The 17,833-nt window shown below is 39.2% G+C and overlaps 1 protein-coding gene across 1 annotated transcript in view; it reads left to right on the top strand.

Moving 5' to 3' along the window:
• basp1 (brain abundant, membrane attached signal protein 1) overlaps positions 1-17,833 on the top strand; it is a 40,688-nt gene that overhangs the window by 8,883 nt on the left and 13,972 nt on the right. The window lies entirely within an intron of this gene.

The raw sequence follows: 17,833 nt of genomic DNA on the forward strand, positions 1-17,833 counted from the left end.
CAGCGGACGCCTGCCACGTCCAATCCGCCAGGCCGACTGTGAGCTGAGGACGCGCCGGTGACGGGACGGTTCAGAGCCGGCGGTCGGTCAGTGCAGACAGAATATCTGAGTCTGCAGTTTGGGTGAATCTGTAAGAAATGGATGAATCTGTGCTGTAAGATGCTGAAGCTTCTTTTTTTTTTTTTTAAATACTTCAGTATTCATGTTGATGCGTTTTAAAGGCCACCGCCATTTTCTTCTCTTCAATCTAAGATGCTAAAGTCACATGACTGAAGAGACGTTCACTCTAACATTACAGGGGTTCTGTGGAGCAGCTGTCATTATCTTACCTGCATTTGGTAGCAGTGGATCTCAGTTTGGTCAAAACTTAACGTAGAGCAGGAGCCATCTGAGAGCAAATTATCATCATCTTAAAGCAGACGAGTTATTCAAAATTCACATTTTGCACATTTTTGTTCTTCAATTTGAGTTTCTGCAGCTTCTAATAGCAAACCGAACGTTTCAAACACATCGAGCCGTTTCTGGGAAATAAGTTGTCTTTTTTTGTCTGGAAAATGAAACATTTGAAAAACCTCCCAAATCTAACATCACAAATCAGCAGTTACAGCCTGTTACCTAGCAACCCCAGCAGAGTTCCGCCCGTCACCTAGCAGCCCCAGCAGAGTTCCAGTACGTTAGCCCAGCTACTGTATGTGCTGTACAATGGCTGCTGGAAAAGAAAAGTGTTTTGCTGTTGACTTACCATTAAGAAACCCTTTGCTGCGTTCTTGCTGGTTGTGCAGGAGGTTCCACTTCTGCTTTTCAAAGATGTACGATTGTATAATTGCAGATCAGTTTGCAGCCATTTTCATGTGAAAACGTTGAGGTAGGGGGCGTGGCCAGCAACAGCTTACTTGGATTTAAAGCAACGGAGATTTAAAACGGCTCATTCTGAAAGGAGCTCCAAAGAAGTAGAAGAGAGAACATGTGATGAACATGTTTTGTATAGACCATAAATGTATCCTAACCTGATCAAGGAAGCATAATCATTCACTTTTAACTGATCAGACTTAGGACTTTGCATTAAGGTCAAATCTCACATAAATTTCAATCATAAAATGTTTACAATTTGTATCTTTTGTACAGCATTAAAATTGGTCACGATTTTTTTCAGTCTAACATTAGCCAGCTAAAAAGTCACACTGTCATTTTCATGGTTTGTAGTTTTTGATCGCCCTGGTGACGGTCGGTCTCAGTTTTCACAATTGGAAGAAAACATCCTCAAAGCTGAGATAAGAATAAAAACCAAAAGAAACTTTTACTTTCAATCCATCAACATGCAAACGACAGTTTGACACGACTGCAGGCATTCAAGTCCTAAATCAAAATATAATTCAACATTTTTTGGTCATTTGGTCAATATTTCTGTGTAGATGAATGGATCCCTGAGCCGAATTGGATTAAAGTATTTAAGCATGAAATCTTTCAAACATGGTGGGAAAGCTTTAACCAGTTCTGAAATATTTGAGCAGAGGTTTTTCTGAGCAGCTCTACTTGTGCATCCTTGCTGCAATTTGCTGCAGAGTGTTACATGTGTGCGGCGCGTGGGCAGCAGCTCCGAGCTGCTGCAGACCGTCAGGGAGTCTGGGTTCTTTAATCTTCATGCGCGATTCTCAGAAGCATTTCAGAGACGATTCCAGGTGCAGGCGGCTCACGATTCGTAAATATGAGAGAAAAATCTCCAGAATGGATTTTTATCTGTGGCTCAGTCAGGAAAAAACTCCTAAAAATCTCTGAAACATGAACTGGAAGTGTTGTTACAGTCAAACACTCTCACATCAAATATTAATAAAGACATTTTAGTTTTTAATCTGAGTGGAGTGGATATTAAAGGGACAGTATTATGTAAATTTAACTTTTTTGAGTTTTACATCATGTTATGATCTTATTCCCTCATATCTGTTGCTTTGATTCTTCATGTTTCAGAAATACTTAAATCTCCATGGCAACCATTCAGCTGTGTAAAACGCCTGGGTGGACCAAGCCCCGCCTTCGAGGCGCAGCTCCTCCTTTGAGCTTCAGCTCCTTCAGACTAGCCAGCAGCAATTAGCAAACCCTGGTGGAGCTGCTGCTCAGAGCAAAGCTAGTAAAAACGTTAAAGAGTTAATAGAGGAGCCATGTTGGGATGACTTCATGGATGCGGAGCATCAGAAAGGACAGGAGCTTCTTAAAGAGACAGAGGTCCAATTTCAAGGCGTTACATTACAAAGTCAAATCTCTCGTCATCACTGAGACGGTTTTAGGTAAGATACTGCAAAATTAATCAAATTTAGAATAAAATATTAAAATTTGCACATAAAGATAGAACCCTTAAATCCTGTTCAGGCAGTTCATTTAGGAGATAATTACACTTAACATTTGGACCACAGTGGTACCATCAGAACCAGCTAAGAGAAAGACAGATGGTTTATTTGTCCAAGTGACTGGAGGACTTCATGTTTCTAAGAACAGATCAGTTTTTATTTTCCCCACTGATTTCATCAGAAAACAATTCCAGGCTGAGAACAGAGTAAGAACTGATTCTAATCTTCCAAACTGTCTTTAATTTGTAGTTAATGAGCTAAAACATGGAAAACAACCAGCAGTCTATTAAAAACATTTTCCTTCAGAACATTCCAGGAACGTTCTCAGGAAAATAAAGCCGACCGCTCGGCTTGGCCGCGCAGCGCCGCAGAGATATTGATTGATGTTGGACCGTGTCTGGCTCCGGCTCGGGCCCCGGGGCCCTCAGGGACCCGAGCAGACAGATGGAAAGGAGGATGGAGCGGGACACGGAGGGAGAGGAGCAGCTAGCGGTGGGCTTAACACTGCAGAGCTATTGATTGACACCAGAGATAAAATCCTCCTGAAGCCGAGCTGACAGCCAGACAGACGGAACGATCCGGCCAAACGGAGCGCGGTCCCGACCCGACCCGACAGATTACATCCACAGCAACAAGATTCTTCAGTATCAATTACTGATATCTGCTTTTATCCACTTTATCTTGTAATGCCGAGTTTTTCTGCAAGGTTTCTGCTGCTGGATCAGAGCAGTGACCGCGTTCAGCTCCGTCTTACTGAAACAATAAAAAGCTTCTCTAACGCTGTTGGAGCACACTGAGGCGAGAAAGAAAACATACTGACAGCAATCAGGGATTCAAAACAGCAGAAACTGAGAATAAAAGTAATTAAAGGAGAGGAAACATCTGAGTGTTGCACTGAGCATTTAATGGGCTCCAGTGTGAGTCTGAGAAGAACCAGCGGCTCAGATTAACGCTGGCGTCAGATAATCTGAGGTTCGTTAATCTAACCTGATCAAACTGAACGTCCTGTCATTCAGCAGGTGTGAAAAATGCAACGTTAAGATAACGCATAGTGATCAATGTGCAGCTCCAACGCAGGTTTTAATGCTTTGATCCTCAAGACTGAAAATCTTTGATTTTGCATCTTTGATTTCTTTATCCGATCAGAACCAAACTGGACTGATTTCCAACCGCAGATCCAACATCCTTCCTCAGCTCAGCTGGACAGCTCAATATGAAGCATCCATTTTCAAGATGTACAAAATGCTAAAAAAGAAAAATTGTGGTTTTGTGCGTAAAATCGCAATCTCATTTTGGAACAGCATTCTGGGAGTTGTAGGCAGAGGAAAGGTTCAGCTGCTCAGCCTCTCATGGTGAGCTAAGGAAGCAACTGAATGGAGTTTCTGAAAATTAAATTTGATTATTACTGTCATGTGAAATAGTGGATGCAGAAAAGGTGGAGCTCTGTTACTGTCAGGGAAACATCTGAAATGTAATCTAACAGGCAGAGACTTTAGATCTGTTCAAACATCCATCTCTAAAATAGGAGAAGTTTTGCAGCTAAGGTGGCCAAACCAAATTATTTTATCAGATCGGCATCAGTAGATGTTTTCTCAGTTATCTGCCTGCTTATCCAAATGTTGTTCCTGTAGCTCTGACAATCATTAAAGCACCTTTTTATGGTCTGACGGCTGCGATTACTTCTGTTTCTGCTGATCAGCCAAGCGACGGTTCCTCATGTTCGACACCGGACACTCCAGCAGGTTCAGGTGACTCTGGATTCCTGCGTTTGCTGGAAACAGAACAAAAAAGGGAAGGTATTCAAAAAATGCACAAAGCGTCTGGCTCTGCGTAGGATTGATAACATGCAAACACAGCTGGGAACACGAAGCGAGTCCTCCACGAGGAAAACCGACCGTCTGCCTCCAGGTTTCACAAAGATTCAGAGAGAAAACTCTGAATGACACAAAACACGAAAAGGCTTTAATAATGTGCTGTAAGTCGACAGCGCTGATGTTTTTAGTGGTTTGTGTGTCATACTGGGTGATCTGGAGCCCAAACTGGAAACCAGTAGCTGCATTTTTATTATGAAAAGGCAAAAAATTGTGTTTTCAATTACAGTGTTTCCTTTAAATAAGAAACAATTAAAACCCCACATGAATGAGCTTTTTAACACGTTAAGTCATTAAAAACATGCAGCGGCGCCAACATCCTCCAACCACTTCCTGTCGTCTCCTTTGTCTTTTCCGCCAGTAGTAACATCTAGTTTTTGATCACGACTTGTGATGCAAAGAGTGTTTTGATCCATCGAGTTACTTTCAAAATCTGCCTTCTTCCGTTAAGATAATTTAACGAGTTTGCTGCGTCGACGCAAATGCAGGTAATAACGGCAGAAGTCTTTCAGTCGACGTCACAGTCTAATGATTTGGTGGAAACCATAAAGAAAACTTTACAGTGAAGAATCCTGATCCAGTCCATGTGAAGGAAGACGATGTGTTCTGCAGGAAGACGATGTGTTGGGCAGGAAGACGACGTGTTGGGCAGGAAGACGATGTGTTGGGCAGGAAGACGATGTGTTGGACAGGAAGACGATGTGTTGGGCAGGAAGACCCAACACATCGTCAGGAAGACGATGTGTTGGGCAGGAAGACGATGTGTTGGACAGGAAGACGATGTGTTGGGCAGGAAGACCCAACACATCGTCAGGAAGACGATGTGTTGGGCAGGAAGACGATATGTTGGACAGGAAGACGATATGTTGGACAGGAAGACGCAGCCAGCTGCCCCAACAGTTTGAGTCTTTGAAATGACTAAAATATCCTCAGCAGCTAACGCTCCGCTGGGCTTTCAGGGTTATGATTTCCACTTTATTTCATGTTTATATTCCTAAAATATACATGAAATGGCTGCTTCAGGTTCACCAGAGAGGAAAGGAGAATCAAAACAAAAAGAAACTATTATCTGATGATGATGTTTCTCACTGAACCAGGAAACAGAGACAGAAGTGAAAATAAATCCAGGAACAACTGAACATCCTCAGCTGGAGCAGTTTATCTGGACAAACAGGAGCAAATGGAGAAATCCAAAAAAAAATGTCTAATATAATAGTATACATGGCACTGGAGGCTGGGAAATCATCAGAGGCTCATAAAAAAACTGACATAAATAAGAAATATTTCATTATTTGTAAAAAGGGGAAACAAAATGCAACTTAATAAATAGTTCTAGACATTTGTTGGTTTATATAGCAACAATTTTCCATGAACGTCTCCAAAGTCTTTAGACAGAAAGGAAATAAAAACAAAACAGTTATTACATAATAGAAGTTAAACAAGACATAGAAGAAAGAGATGAGACAAGAAGACAATCAACAAACAATAAATTTAGTCTTTAACGATCTTTAATCTGAGCAGAAGAATTCAGTCCAGGTTCGACTTTTCTAAATAAAGCAGTTTAAGGAGGTAAAGTGCTTAAAATTTGGAAAAAATGACTTTTTTGTTGGAAAAATTGGTTTCTAAATTTGTTTCTGTTCATTATAGAATAAAACTATGTTTGTCTAACTCTGAGGAGATTTTAATGTCACACTAATAATAAAATGATTATTCTACACATGAAAACATAAAATTAAGATCCATCAGAGTCTCTGAGGATGTCTGCATGGTTTTTATTTTGAGTTAAAGTTGGTCCAGTTCTCTCCAGACTCCACACAAACAGCAAATTAAAAAAAAACTATTTCTGTTTGCTTTAAGAAGACCTGGCACGGATTCCTCCCCGTGTGGCTCGGATCTGTTTGTTTTCCCTTTTGAAACTGAAAGATGTGGCTAATAAAAAAGGAGTTTGAGTCCAGATTAACGCGCTGGGTGTGCTGGCGCCGCTCTGCGGCTCTGCTAATTGAGAGGATTCACATTGAGAGGCTGTGGAGCGCTGCCTGGTTTTTATCGACGCAGGAGGCGCGCTGCCAGACTGGAGAGGCTCTGGGCCGGCGGCTCCTCGCAGGAACGGCCAGGCCGAAGGTTCACTCACGGATCAGTTGTTGAATTATCGCAGTGTGGCCGTGGAACGGCTGAGTCGTGACCTCTGGTGGAGGTCAGGTTGTTTTCAGTTCAGACGCTCGTTAACGTGCTACATGCTACTTTCAATTTGTTCCCATAATCGGCGTTTAAAAAAACCTAACAAGCTTCAAATCATTAGAATATTTCCTCAGGTGTGTTTACATGTTTTCAGAAAGTTACTAGTACCTTTATTATACATAGATTTATATATTTTATATTTCTAGTGGCACAAACTGCAAATTACAGCCAAATCAAAACCCTTTCCAGCTGTGAGTCTATTTCACTCTGTAACAACTTCCACACCAAAGAGTTATTTTGAAATTGTAAAAAACATTTTTTTGCAGTTTTATTATTATGTGAATAAAGAAATTATTCTTGTAAATGTAACTAATTTAAGCAGCAGTCATTAGTTATTTATATCAGGAGTAGAGGCAACGTCACACTGTGTGAGAGGCAGCAGTCTCTGTAAAACTAAACGTCCGCTTTCCTGTCATCTTCTAAAAGTCTTCAGCGAGTTTTCTCCTCTCTGTACCAACTTTCACACTGAAGAGTGTTGTTGTTGCCCTGGCATATGGGGTGTTCACTGACCAGAAAAAGATTGGATTTTGAAACGTTTGCACTGCTGAAGGTGAAAACCATCAGATTCTGATCACCAGCTGCTACCTGGACATTTCCTGTAATAAACCTGAAATCCTCCTCAGATGTTTCTCCAATAAAGCTGCAGTAATGTCACCAGGACATTTCCACAGTCAAACTAAAAGTTTTCCTTTTATTCCTAATGATGAATCCAGTAAAGTCAAACTGAGACGCCAGTCTTTTTTCTTTCTTTGTTTAAACTTCCTTCCCGTCTGTTTATCATGTTTAATTCCTCCGTTTGGACGTGGACCTACAGTGTGCAGGATGACGTTATCTGCACAGAGAAACACCGTCTCATGTTCTGAACAGCAGAGAACCGACTCAGACTCTCTCACCGTGACGCCGACCAGAACAAATGTTGTCTCTCTGCAAGGCTGTTTGTGCTCAACCCAACGTGTCACATTTATTTGTCTGCCTGCTCTCCGACTGTGTGTGTGCAGGTGTGTGTGTGTGTGTGTGTGTGTGTGTGGGCCCAATAAGCTCTTTTTAACTTTGTCTCCCTGCGTTCGGCCCGTTCTGGCCTGGTCTCAGCCCCTGGGAGTGAAGGGATCGTGGTCATAACCAACATGGCGGCCTGACTGGCCTCGCCAAAATAAAAGCTATTTTCAAAATCTGATTTATATGACAGTGTTAGAGCCAAGCTAAGAAAATAAAAATATGAGAATAAAGTCATAATACTACAACTTTTTCCCACAATATGACTATTGTCATCATTTTGATTTTATTCTAATACTATCATCTTATTCTCGTAAAACTTTATTTTCATAATATTATGATTTCTCATGATCTGCGATTTTATTCTCATTATTACGACTTTATTCTCATCATACCACATATTATTCATTCTCATTATACTAAAATTTTATACATGTATTATTTTAACTTTACTTTCGTACAACTTTCTCATAATAAGTCTCAATTCTCATCATTTTATGACTTCTTATATTATAATTTTATTGTTGTATGAGTTTATTCTGGTCATAATTTTATGACTTCATTCTTGTAAACTTTTTTAAAGTGACATTTCATTTTAGTTTTTAAATTATTTCTAATCTTTAGCAGATATGCACAGACGTTTTTCTTGGAGAAATTAATAGAAAAGGTTTTGGTTAAACATTAATTTCCTTCCCTCTAAAGACGCGCTGTTCTGTTCTGGATGAAATGACTGACTATCTGCTGCCTGGTGAGATAAAGTGTGAACACGCAGCGGAGATAACGCCGGTGTCTTCCTGTTGCGTCAGGCTGAAGTTTTCTTATTTAACGACTTCGTTTTGGTCTTTTCCTGTCAGGCCAAACGGATCATAAATAAAGTTTTAGCCTCGAGGTGAATCGCCTCGTCTCCAGTCTTTATGCGTCCAGTAAAATGGTGGAAAGTATTTTACATGATAAACCTGAAAAAGAAAAAGTGGAGGGAAATTTGGAAATTATTATTGGTCATGAAACGGAAACATGGTTAAAGAAACGGAAACACATTAACATGCAATCAGGTCCAAATCTAATCATCTCATCATGTCATAGATATTATCTATATATAGTTAAACTAAATGAAACATGGTTATAGTGGGAAACACGCACATATTTTAGATAAAATAACATTGATAATAATAGTTAAAGAACTCATTGTTCTATCGCCCGAATAATTAAAATAAAATGTTTTGGTTCAACATGAAATTTCAGTCGCTGCATGATTTTTGTCTTACTATTGAGATCCGACTCAACCATTCAAAATTTTTAATCTAATTAGACAAAATGGGCGAGATGCACGTCTAATTCAAAGTGAGATCTGTTATAAACTTCACTATGGCCTAAAATTTTAAAAATAAACTATTCTTCTAAAATTTCCCACCTGAGGGATAATGCATGTTGTTTCTGTTTTCGTTAAGTGTTTTATTTCCGTGTCATTTGTCAGTTCTAAACCTGAGTGAGCGTCGATCACATGTGGCGTTCCTCAAGGCCGTGTTCTCATGCCACTTTTATTCCACATCTGCATCCTCACACAACAGTATTAAAACACATCTGCTGATGATTACACATGAATTTGTACTCCTACTCACCGAGTCAGCGTGTCTGTACCATAAATAATAACTGAGTAAGACTGAACTCATTTTAGAGTAATGCAGAAAAAGCAGAAGTATTTTTGGTTTTAAATATTTTTGTGATGTTAGATCAGCAGCCAGCTGGACTCAGCGACCGAGGAAACCAGAAACCCAAACTTCTTACTGTAGATAAAAAAATCTACTGGCTGCCGTCTGATAAAAACCAGGAAATGTGACCAAAACATGCCAAACTCATGTCTCTGCAGCGGCTCCACATACGCAAAAGGATCGATTTAAAATCATTTTATTGATTTAAGTGACACTAACTGGTCTGGGTCCAACTGTTACTCATCAAATATGAACCAATCAAAGAACTAATGCCTGGTTCATATGACAAGTTTTTAAAATTGGAGCAACACACACACACACATCAATTTCACTCACCAACAAACGGAGGTCAGACCAGAAATCTCACAAAACGTCTCGAGATAAAACGAGAGTTCAGAGTGAACAAACATGGCCGACTGAAGAAGCAGTGGCGATAGTTTCTGGATGATGATCTGGAATCAACTCCATGAAAGCCTGTGATGTTCAGGAACTGTCAAGTTCTTTAAATCAGGACTGAAGGAATTACTGAGTACTTCTAATTTACAGATACTTTCTAAGAAAAGATCATTTCATCCAGCAGCCGGCATGCTGAGCCACTTCTCCACCACCCAGCCCATGTTGGTCCATCAGTCTGTTCTGCAGGTTTTTTACGGGTTTGTGAACTCGTTGTTATCATGCTGCTAATTCATTTCCTCCTAAAAACAAGTCTGTGAGGAAACCTGCCATGGCGTCAGAGTCCTGCAGCTCCTGGAAAGAATCCGTATCGTTGCTGACTGGTTTGGTCTGCTGCTCTTGGAGATTCTTCATTTGGAATAATTAGATTGTGGTTTTCCAGGAAGAGATGTGCTGATGTGTTTTTGAGCTGTTTTTTGTGCGGACACGCTCCACTTTCTATTCCCAGAGCAGCATGATTTCCCAGAGGACTCCAGTCCTCAGAGGCTTCGGCTGCTATTTATGGACTAACAGCATCCAGACAGGTTGACTCTTCCTAACGAGGACGATAATTACTCTGTGATTTTTTTTCTGGCCTATGGCTTCATCATGTCAAGAATACAAATTTAAACCGTTCTCATCCAACATTTTTGCATAAGTCAACCTTCTTTTCTGTGGCATCCCAGAAAACAATCTGGAATATTTTCTCATCCCAGATTTGACCGAGTTCAAGCTGAGCCTTCAGGCTCATGTTCAGGATGAACGGTGGAGATCAGTGACCGCAGACTGAAGAGGGAATACGGACCAACGGATTTAACCATTTACCATCCAGATTTATATTCAGAGCAACCAGATTTACTCTGCTTATTATAAAGACTTTTGGCATTAATACAACTTGGTTTCACAGCCAAAAAAATCCACTTTTCTTGTTTTAACGTTTTCTCAACTCTACTCTTATAAAACCATCTGAGATAAATGCAGGTCTGAGTTCATACTGATTGGTTTCTTCTAATGTAGTAATTAGTAAATACTTGTTTGCAGCTCATGTTAATCTTTAAACAGACTTAGCAGAGTTCTGGATCCTCTTACAGTTTCTTCTCAGCTCTTCCTTTTCTATGTGACGTTTGTCTGCAGACTCAGATGTTTACTGTAGAAATGTACGTCACGTCTTATCTAAGGCCAATAACAGAGACTAATGAACCAACAGTTTTGTTTTTGGACGAGTTGAATAGTTCATGGACACAGAGGAAGAGACGGATTTTAAATCCAGGATCTTCTTGGACCTTTAGAGTAACAGATCTGCCAGCTGTAATCTGCATTAGATCCTCAATAAAGTTAAATCTGGAGCTTTTCTCAGCTCAGCTCACAGGTGAATGTTGTAAAGTTGCCTGGAGAGATTTAACCACATGAAATGTTTAAAGATCCAGAAGCTCTGAAAACCAGCAGGAGAAACTTAAACTGTTTTCCTCGTTCCTGGCTGATTGTGCAGCAGCTGGAAGACGAAATGATTCAACAGGAAAAGCTGCGATTTCAAAAATACTTTCAGCTTTTGCTCTGAGAAAACAATTTTCTTCTCTTTTAATCTGCTTTTTCACCCTCAGAGGGTTTATTTTAAATAAAAATGTCCGGTACAGGCTCAGTGTGCTAAACTGGAGACGTGGCGGCAGAAGAATCTGATTTGGGTTTGTTTTAAAAAGCAAAAACTGAGTTTTCTTTCTCCAAGGTCTCTTTTCATTCGCGGTCACATTAAGTGTTCAGGAGTGTTTTATTGCTGCAGCAGCAGCTTTGACCTTCGTTCTGCTGCCAGACAAAGCAGTCAGTCCCACTCGTCGCCTAAAAGCTCAAATGGAGAAGGTGGCAGCGACATGGCGAAGTCGGAGCGCGACAGGCTGACAGGCTGAACGTCCTGATGGACGAGGAAATCGGATCTAAAACACGACCAGGTCGATGTAAACACAGAACTGAGACGGCTTCGTTCCACTCAGCAGGCCGACAGCGGCGCGGTGTAACGGAGAAGTGTTTAACCCCAGAGCCAAAGTTCACGTCTGTGGGAGGAAGTCCTGCTGAAGAGGAAGAAAAACTTTTATTTCTGTGTTTATCCATCAATAAACGAGATTTATTCAGATAAATAAGTCATGACTAAGCAGTTTTTCCAGTCGATTCTGATCGGAAATAAATCAACTCTTCTCTTTTCTTTAAATTAATATTTATTTCTGCTTTCCTACTAGTCCTTATGAAATTCAAGTAGAAAATTTACTGTAAATCAATGAAAAAAAATTTAGAAAGAAATAATGGATCTAAAAATGGATAAAAGTTTAGAGTGAAATGAAAGTAAAAACACCAGAAAAACAGAAAAGCAATTTCTAATTTTAACTAATAACTGTGAAAGTTATGTAAAGATGTCAATACAGTTAAAAGATTTACGTTTGGATGTATTAAATATTAAAGCCAGTTACATATATTCTTTCTATATATCTTTTTTTAAAACCTTGAAAACCTTTTTAAACATCTTTAAATAGACTTTAAAATGAACTTTGTCACATAAAAGTAACAGATACACAAATAAGCCTCAAATAGGGAACATAATCTGTGTTTAAAGAAGTTTTAACGGGAAAAAGTCAAATAAATCTGTAAATAAATCTGAAAAAAAACCCGACCCAGACATTTATATGTAACGTTAGCTGTGCAGAGATGCTGAGCAAGAAATCCTGAGACATAAATTACATTTTTATTTAAATGAGATTACTTTCTTCCAGCTGAGCTGAGGCGTTATAACCACAGGATCTGTGAAGAGGAACAAAAAGTTCTCCATACCTTCAATCTACAGTTATAGTCTGTTTTAGGTTTTTATTTTAGTTTTGGGAGATTTTCACAAGATTTATAAAGGTAATTTGTCCATTTTGCATATTATGAGTTATTTTACAACGATTACTGGCTTGTTTGAAACAGTTAGGCATAAAGTTTGAGGCACTCAATCAGCGCTGTAACCAGGCGGAGGACTGAAACTGATGCTCACTGGAGTAATGTTTTGCAGCCACATCATATTTTATGCTAAAGATGAATCATTTTCCCATTAAACGCTCGTTTCCCGTAAAACGGAGCGGCTGCAGAGCCGTGAGTCAGACTGAAGCTGTTCAGTCAGCAGTCTGCCGGCGAGCCGCCGCGGCTGCCATCATCCGGCTGGATCTCTGCCCAACGCAGGCGCATCATTACGCTCATAATCTGGGAATAATCTGGGAATAATCTGGGATTTGTTGCTTTAGATATTTTGATCCTGACCTGCCATGATGAAATCTGGCCCAGAAGCAGCCAGAGGTGTAAAGTACTCACATTCTCTAAGTAGACGTACAGATACTTGTATGAAAAATACTCTAAAGTAAAAGTACAAGTTGGATTGTTTTGCTCAAATTTTAAAAAATTACAAGTTTTGAAACATACTTAAGTAGAAAAAATGAAAAGCGATTTTCACCTTCGAGAATAAAAAATGACTTTTGATAAGCCGACTTGACCACTTGAGCCTCAGAGGCGTCCAGATGATTTCTGTGATGGAGATGACCGGGGTTCCTTATAAAACAATTCTGCTAACCTGGACATCGTTTCAGGTTGTTCTGTTTTCTATCAGAACCGCTGCAGTTCAGGACGTATCGGACCTGAACTCCCTCCGCTGCGGGCAGGAAGTCAGAACCCAGTGATTCAGATCAGGATTTATTTAACTTCTTGTTTTCTGCTGGAGTTTTTACTTCCTTTGCCTTCAGCAGAGCAACCAAATCAAACATTTAAACCTGTTTCAGATCATGCGAGCTCAGATTGGTCGTCTGCGATCTTCTCTTAAAGTTCCTAAAACAACTGAAATCATCAACTAACAGTAACTTCTACAGGAACTGGTCACTACTGGTGGACAGCTGCACCAAACAGTTGCAAGTCTCCAAGTCCACATAAGTGTTGGATCACTGGACCAAAGTGTGGCCCGAGGGCCTTTTGTGGTCCTCTGAATGATTTTGTGCGGCCCCTAAGGGGTGATTCTAGAGCGGAGCGAATCTGCACTGCAAAAGTATTTTAGTCTAGTTTCTAATACAAATATCTTAGGACACTAGAAATAAAACCAAACTAACTTATAAGTAACTTTTCAGAAGGAAATTGGAGTTTGATTTAAGTAAATTATTTCTTAATATTGATGGAAAATGTACCTGTTCTATTGGAAGATTATTTAACTTACAACAGACATTTTTTCCCATACAAAGGAAATAATCTGCCAGTGGAACCAGAACTTTTTCATCAATATTAAGAAATGATTGACTTTAAACAAGCTTATTTGCTGAAAAGTGACTTGTAAGTTAGTTTTGTCTTATTTGAAGCGAACTGAGATATTTGCACTAAAAACCAAAACCAAAAATACTTGGTAAGATTTTGTATTTTTGTAGTGAATCCTGGAAGCACAGAAAGTTGATGCAGATAAGATGATTTTCTATTAGGCCAACATTTCTCAATAAAATCTTTCTAAAATAACATTTTAGGTACAACACAACGTATTTATACATGCCAACAATATTACTGAGAGAAAAGATGAATTAACTTCATCAGGGTGCCAGTGACTGTTGGGTCAGAATACAGACCAAGACCAAAAATCAAAGGTTTGACGAGGAAAAGACTCAAAGGTTTTATCTAACTTCTTCTGCTGGATTTCAGGTTCTGTTTGCTAACTTTGAGTTTGCTGAGTTTGTTAAGGTTTGATAGATTGTGGAGAATGATTGGTGTATTCTACATATAAACTCATTAAAGTTTCCTCCACTTTGAGTCGGTTCTGTTTCTGCCTCTCGTTGGTTTATCTGACCCTGACTGAGGAGAGTCTGAACTTTATCTGGACCGTTTGGTCGGGTTTTCATTCTGCTTTACGACCTTCAGACTGACGGATCACCGCTCTGTGTGTCAGAGAGAGAGGAGCTGTGGGCGGGTCAAAGGTCGCATGTTTCTCAGACACAGTGTCCCTATTGCTCATTAATTAACAGGGTGTGTGTGTTTGTGTGTGTACAACCTCTATTGACCTTTTGATGAGATGGATTCATGAATATTTTCATTTAACAAACCGTTTTTATTCTATTCTATCATTGGTCACACACTGATGTGGGACACCGTCCAGTGAGATGTGCTGGTCATTCTGGCTCGACCAGCTCTCTCTCTCTCTCGGGGGTCAGAGGTCAACCCTACCAGTGGCGATGACATAAACATATAATTCACTGCAGTGTAACATATTCAATCCACAACCAGGAACTTGCATTGTTTACAGTTAAAATGTTGTTTTATCTGTCCTTTGAAATTTTTAGTATTATTAAATATAACATCAGTTTGCATTAAATTTTATTAAACCAGGGATCGCATATTTAAAACTTTCATTTCCCAATTTCTGCTCAGGCTTATTAAAAGTTATTAAATTACAGCAACTGTTTTCTAATTATTCCATCCATAAAAACATTGGCCACTTTTTTCACTGATTGCAGCAAACTGTTGCTTTAAGACATAACGCCTGATATTTCTGTATATATTAAATTTTTCCTGCGAGGACAGCCAGTGGACGGCTGCCAGACAGCGGCTCGTTAATCCTTCAGATTAAATCAGACTAACAGAGTGGACACCAGAGGATACAGTGGGTGTAAATGAGCTGCTGCTGTGTGAATGCTAATGCTCATCTGGGGAATAATGCAGTCAAATGGATACATAAAAACACAATATTATAGAATCTAATTCTGATTATTTTTATGCTTTCCACTTCCCTCCATTCATTTATATCAGGTTTAGAAAGGAACATCTTAATTGTTCTGGTTCATTTATCATGATGAATATTGATCTTTAAAAGTGATTATTAGGATCTGTTGCAGTTTAAGTCCCTGGACTTTCCCTGAATAATAACAACTGTCCTCTGAATCGCAGAGTTAATGTCCAAACTCTCAGATTTCTGTCCCAATATGCCCAGATTTCGCTTCCACTTTGTTTCAGAACGGTTGACTTTCTGTTTCTTTTTAACAATGGAGATTTTTCTGAGCTTCATCTGCTGGAAAATTAGAAATAACACTGCAAAAACACAAACTAATACCAAGTATTTCGGTCTACTTTTATTGCAAATATATTAATACACTGAAATAAATACACTGAAGTAAATAATTCCTTAATATTGATTTAAAAAGTAGTAGTTATATTGGCAGATTATTTCATTTAGACATTTTTCACATTATAAGTAAAACAATCTGCCAGTGGAACTACAAACTTTTCCTCAATATTAAGAAATTATTTACTTAAAACAATCACCTATATCTTGATGAACAGTTACTTGTAATTTAAGTTTGTCATAAGATATTTCCACTAAATAGTAGACAAAAAGATAAGACTTTGTGATTTGCAGTGCATGAATTCTGGCTTTTCATTGGATGTTACTAACATCTGCATCAAGTTGGTTTGGAGCGGAGCTGCACAATATTTCAAATCGTAGTGGTAATATCAAAGTGTGCAATATTGCAACTGAAACCGACTGTTAGACACAATATTTATAAAGTCTGACGTTCAGAGCCATGCATGCACATTCTAGATTTACTGTCTGCACGCGATTTGATGTACAGTCTAAGTAAGATGTAAAAACTCCCAAATAACTCAGGGAAATGTGGGTTAATCATATTCCACTTATATACTGCGGTTACATGTTTTACTGCATCAGCAGAAACCAAGGGATCAAATCGTTCTCATTTCGTGCGTTTAACAGGTTATTTGTGTTTTTCTATAAAGAGTCTGTTGTTAACACTGACTCAAAGAAAAATAGTTAGTTTTCACATCTTTATATTTATGTCATATAAAGCAGAGGCTGTTGAAGTCTGCTGAATTGTTGTTATTTTTGCAGATTAAATTTAGATATCAGGCAAACTGTTGTAATTTATAGACATAATGAACAAATGATAGAGAAGCTACATTTTGTTTGGCAGAATTATTTAGCAGGTATAAATCGTCTTTTTTAATATTTTGATTAATCCGTGTCAAGGCGTCTGACATCAACTCAGAGGAAATTCATTGTTTTTGTTGGAATTTCTTTCTAAGTTGGATAAGCTAACGGTAGCTAACGGTGGCTAACTGCTAATATTGACCCTTTGCAACTACGTCACTAAATCATTGAAGGCGCCATGATGGACGTCGGAGTGAGAGACGGGACTACTGAACAAAGCCACTGAAACTGTTTTCCAGAGTTATTTTTGTAATTTTATTCCTGGTTGTTGTTTGTTCCAGTCGAGCTCATCTGTCTGTGAACGTAACTCGCCTGGTTTGGCTCCTATGCGGCGGGATTTACAACAGTTGGAAACAGCTAGCTTAGAAACCGACCCGAACCTCCTCCCTCCTCCCGTGTTGATCAAATTACCGACTTTGCCTGAATTCACACCACATGATTTATATCGCTGCCATAAACTTCCTTTTACACCGGAGCAGGATTAAACACGTACAAAGAGGAGATGCTAACCAGTTCTTTCCGTACATGCTAGGCTACATGACGGTGCGGCTCTGTCTCCATGGTTACTAATAGTTAAACCCGTACCTTCTCCATAATGCGATATTTGATATTCCCTCCAATCATACATACTTATAAAGTATATGGCCGTTAGACTTCTTACCTTGTAAAAAAAGTTTGCTGCAAATCCGTGTTTACACAGAGGGCTGCTGTCCATCACCGCCGCATCTTTCCTCAATAAAAGTTATAAAATAAAATGACAAGTTTGGTTTGCATCCTTGTCTGTTTGTGCAGCTGACCACACTGCATACTATGACCATTTCTAAGGTGAAATAAACGAAATAAAAGCTACATTAGGTTACAGACGTCTGTGTTTAGACTAGCTTTAAAGGAGCACATTGGTTGTTTTAGCTTCCGCCATGGTGGAGTGGGCGGAGCTCTGGAAAGCGTGACGTCACATGCAAAGGGTCAACACCCTGCCAAGTAACCCAGCTAGCTTATTTATATTCATCATGATTAAATGTAAGTTTATCACCAGCCGGCTGGACGATGTTCGCCTTAGCCATTTGCTAACTTCTGTTGCAAACACATTCGAGTTATTTATTTTAAATTTTCTTTTGTACATTTCTGTCAAAATAAAGATTTTAAAAAGTCTTAAAATTGAGTTGGGGAAACCTGCAGGAGCCCTGATAAAAATATTACTCTAAACTTAAATCTAAATATGAATAATTTTGGGCTGATTTGTACATTTTAACCCGGATGGATTCG

This window comes from Xiphophorus hellerii, chromosome 6 (genome assembly GCF_003331165.1).
Source record: "Xiphophorus hellerii strain 12219 chromosome 6, Xiphophorus_hellerii-4.1, whole genome shotgun sequence".
NCBI lineage: Eukaryota > Metazoa > Chordata > Actinopteri > Cyprinodontiformes > Poeciliidae > Xiphophorus > Xiphophorus hellerii.